Source organism: Piliocolobus tephrosceles, chromosome 10 (assembly GCF_002776525.5).
Source record: "Piliocolobus tephrosceles isolate RC106 chromosome 10, ASM277652v3, whole genome shotgun sequence".
Classification (NCBI taxonomy): Eukaryota; Metazoa; Chordata; class Mammalia; order Primates; family Cercopithecidae; genus Piliocolobus; species Piliocolobus tephrosceles.
In genome coordinates, this window is record NC_045443.1 from 4,444,834 (window position 1) to 4,449,844 (window position 5,011).

General features: G+C 41.4%; 1 pseudogene; it reads left to right on the forward strand.

Moving 5' to 3' along the window:
* Positions 1 to 347: 347 nt before the first annotated feature.
* On the forward strand, positions 348 to 2,169 carry LOC111534897 (annotated as a pseudogene).
* Positions 2,170 to 5,011: the final 2,842 nt, after the last annotated feature.

Consider the following 5,011-nt stretch of genomic DNA (forward strand, 5'->3'; position numbering starts at 1 on the left):
AAAAGACATGAAAAATATTCATTAAAGAGAATCTACAGATAGCAAATAAGTACGTGAAAAAATAATATCATTAGTCATTAGGGAAATGCAAAAAATCATAAGATAGAATTACATGCCTATCAGAATAGCTGAAACAAAAATATTTGAATTCGCTCATTGAACTCGCCTGCAGCTCTCAGGGTTCCTGTGTGTTTCTTCATTGTTGGAGCCAGGCCTACATGCCAGCAACCGTGTGGAAGGGACCTGCAGTTGGTATTGATCCTGACACCAGCTAGTCTTGTGTGGGTGTTTTCCAGCATGGAAAAGTAGAGATAATTGTCAATGATCAGGGAAACCAAACCACTCCCAGCTGTGTCACCTTTATGGACACGGAACAATTGATCGGCGATGCCGCAAAGAATCAAGTTGCAATGCACCCGACCAACATGGTTTTTGATGCCAAACGTCTGATTGCACACAAATTTGATGATGTTGTTGTCCAGTCTGAGATGAAGCATTGGCCCTTCATGGTGGTGAATGATGCTGGCAGGCCCAAGGTCCAAGTGGAACACAAGGGAGAGACCAAAAGCTTCTATCCAGAGAAGTTATCCTCTATGGCTCTGACAAATATGAAGGAAATTGCAGAAGCCTACTTTGGGAAGACTGTTACCCATGCTGTGGTCACAGTGCCAGCTTACTTTAATGATGCTCAGCATCAGGCTACCAAAGATGCTGGAACTATTGCTGGTCTCGATGTACTTAGAATTATTAGTGAGCCAACTGCTGCTGCTTTTGCTTACGGCTTAGACAAAAGGTTGGAGCAGAAAGAAATGTGATGATCTTTGACCTAGGCGGTGGCACTTTTGATGTGTCAATCTTCACTATTGAGGTCTTTGAGGTCAAATCCACAGCTAGAGATACCCACTTGGGTGGAGAAGATTTTGACAACCGAATGGTCAACCATTTTATTGCTGAGTTCAAGTGCAAGCATAAGAAGGACGTCAGTGAGAACAAGAGAGCTATAAGATGCCTCCGTACTGCTTGTGAACGTACTAAGCATACTCTCTCTTCCAGTACCCAGGCCATATTGAGGTCGATTCTATGTCTGAAGGAATCAACTTCTATACCTCCATTGCCCATGCCCGATTTGAAGAACTGAATGCTGACCTGTTCCATGGCACCCTGAACCCCGTAGAGAAAGCCCTTTGATATGCCAAACTAGACAAGTCACAGATCCATGATATTGTCCTGGCTGGTGGTTCTACTTGTAGCCCCAAGATTCAGAAGCTTCTCCAAGACTTCTTCAATGAGAAAGAACTGAATAAGGGCATCAACCCTGATGAAGCTGTTGCATATGGTATAGCTGTATAGCTGTCCAGGCAGCCATTCTGTCTGGAGACAAGTCTGAAAATGTTCAAGATTTGCCACTCATTGGTGTTACTCCTCTTTCCCTTGGTATTGAAACGGCTGGTGGAGTCATGACCATCCTCCTCAAGTGTAATACTACCATTCTTACCAAGCAGACACAGATCCTCACTACCTATTCTGACAACCAGCCTGGTGTGCTTATTCAGGTTTATGAAGGTGAGCGTGCCATGACCAAGGATAACAACCTGCTTGGTAAGTTTGAACTCACAGGCACACCTCCTGCATCCCAAGGTGTTCCTCAGATTGAAGTCACTTTTGACATTGATGTCAATGGCATCCTCAATGTCTCTGCTGTGGACAAGAGTATAGGAAAAGAGAACGAGATTACTATCACTAATGACGAGGGCTGTTTGAGCAAGGAAGACTTTGAACGTATGTCCAGGAAGCTGAGAAGTACAGAGCTGAAGATGAAAAGCAGAGGGACAAAGTGTCATCCAAGAATTCACTTGAGTCCTATGCATTCAACATGAAAGCAACTGTCGAAGATGAGAAACTTCGAGGCAAGATTAACGATGAGGACAAACAGAAGATTCTGGACAAGTGTAATGAAATTATCGACTGGCTCGATAGGAATCAGACTGTGGAGGAGGAAGAATTTGAAGATGAGCAGAAAGAGCTGGAGGAAGTCTGCAACCCCATCATCACCAAGCTGTGCCAGAGTGCAGGAGACATGCCAGAAGAATGCCTGGGGGATTCCCTGGTGGTGGAGCTCCTCCCTCTGGTGGTGCTTCCTCAGGGCCCACCATGGAAGAGGTTGACTAAGCCAACCCAAGTATAGATGTAGCATTGTTCCACACATGTAAAACATTGAAGGATCTAAATCTGTAGCAAATTCTGTGGTGGTTTAAAAAAGTTCAGCTGCTGTATAGTAAGTTACTGGGCATTCTCAATATTTGAATACGGAACACACGCACAGGGGAAGGAAATAACATCGCACTTCATAAACACTGTATTGTAAGTGGAAAATGCAATGTCTTAAACATAACTGTTTAAAATTGGCACAATAAAAATATTTGAATTAATAATGCAAGAATGTTTCTTCTCACCACTCCTATTTATCCTCATACTGAAAGTTCTAGCTAGTACATTAAGAAAAGAACAGGAAATAAAGGGTATAGAAATTGAGAAGAAAGAAAGAAAACTTTATTTGCAGATTATATGATTGTCTATGTAGAAAATTCAAAAAATTCACACACAAAAACTTGATCTAATAAATGATTATACAAGGTTGCAGGATACAAGGTTAATATACAAGTCAGTCGCTTTCCTATATACAAGCAGTGAACAGTTGGAATTTATAATTAAAAACATATCACCATTTATATTAGCACCCCCAAAAATGAAATACTTAAGAATAAATCTAACAAAATGTGTGCAAGGAAACTACATGAGAAAAACTATAAAACTCTGATGAAAGAAATCAACAATCTAAGTAATTGAAGAGAAAGTCTACGTTCACCAACAGGAAGACTCCATATGCTTAAGATGTCAGTTCTTTCCAAATAATCCATCAGTTCAATGCAATCACAGTCAGAATTCCAGCAAGTTATTTTGTGGATATTAACAAACTGATTCTAAAGTATATATGGGAAGGCGAAAAACCCAGGATACCCCAACAAATATTGAAGTAGATAAAGCACAAAGTTGGAGAACTGACACTACCCAACTTCAAGACATGCTATAAAGTTACAGTAATCAAGACTGTGGTACTGGTGAAAGAATAGACAAATAGATCCATGGAACAGAAGAGAGAGCCAAGAAATAGACCCACATAAATATAGTCTAATGATCTTTGACAAAGGACCAAAAGCAATAGAATGGAGAAAGGACAGTATTTCCAACAAACATTGCTGAGAACAATCGGACATACAAATGCCAAAACAAACAAACAAACAAACAAACATGCAGACTTTACCCTTTTCACAAAAAAATAATTAATAGTGGATCATGAACCTAAACTGTAAAACTTTTAGAAGATAATATAGGAGAAAATCTAGATGATCTTGGGTTTGGTGGTGACTTTTTAGATACAACATTAAAAGCACAATCTATGAAAGAAAAATGTGACAACTTACATTTTATTAAAATGAAAACTGTGAAAGATATTGTTAAGGGAATGAAAAGACAAGCCACAGACTGGGAAAAAATCTTTGCAAAACACATATCCGATAAAGAATTTGTACACAAAATATACAAAGAACTCTTAACACTCAACAATAACAAAATAAATAGTCCAATTAAAAAGCGGGCAAGCGGCCGGGCGCGGTGGCTCATGCCTGTAATCCCAGCACTTTGGGAGGCTGAGGCGAGCAAATCACGAGGTCAGGAGATCAAGACCATCCTGGCTAACACGGTGAAACCCCGTCTCCACTAAAAATACAAAAAAATTAGCCAGGGTTGGTGGCGGGGTCCTCTGGTCCCAGCTACTCGGGAGGCTGAGGCAGAAGAATGGCTTGAACCCGGGAGGCAGAGCTTGCAGTGAGCTGAGATCAGGCCACTGCACTCCAGCCTGGGCGACAGAGCAAGACTCCGTCTCAAAAAAAAAAAAATGGTATAGCCACTTGGAAGAATGTCTTTTTTTTTTTTTTAATAGTTTTTGGGGGAACAAGTGGTGTTTAGTTTACATGGGTAAGTACTTTAGTGGTGATTTCTGAGATTTTGGTGCACCCATCACCCGCGTGGTGTACACTGTACCCAATGTGTAGGATTTTATCCCTCATCTGAATGTCTGTTTCTTAACGCAGTCTTCCCATATGACCCAGCAGTTGCACTCCTCGGTATTTACCCAAGTAGTTGAAAACATAGCCACCCAAAAATCTGCATATAAGGCCGGGCGCGGTGGCTCAGGCCTGTAATCCCAGCACTTCAGGAGGCCGAGGTGGGCGGATCACGAGGTCAGGAGATCGAGATCATCCTGGCTAACACGGTGAAACCCCGTCTTCACTAAAAACACAAAAAGTTAGCCAGGCATGGTGGTGGGTGCCTGTAGTCCCAGCTACTCGGGAGGCTGAGGCAGGAGAATGGCATGAACCCGGGAGGCAGAGCTTGCAGTGAGCCGAGATCGCGCCACTGCACTCTAGCCTGGGCGACAGAGCGAGACTCTGTCTCAAAAAAAAAAAAAAAAAACCCTGCACACGAATGTTTATAGAGGATTTATTCTTAGTTGCCACAACTTGGAAGTAACCAAGATATCCTTCAGTAGATGAATAGATAAACAAACTGTGAGACATGGATTCAATGCAGTATTATTCAGGGTGAAAAGAAATGAGCTATCAAGCCATGAAAAGACATAGAGGAACCTTAAAAGCTTATGGCTATGTGAAAGATATCAATCTAAAAAAATCACGTGCTGTGTGATTCTAACTAGATGACATTCTAGAAAAGGTGAAATTATAGACAGAGTAAAGACAGTAGTTGCTAAAGGGTGAGGAGGACGGAGGGATGAATAGGCAGAGCACAGAGGATTTTCAGGGCAGTGAAACTATTTTGCAGAGTGTATTTGGGTGCTGTGTACATATTTTGATATTGTATGGGGGATGCATGATACATTATGCATTTGATAAAATCCAGAGAACTTTATAACAGGAAGAGAACCCTAGTGTAA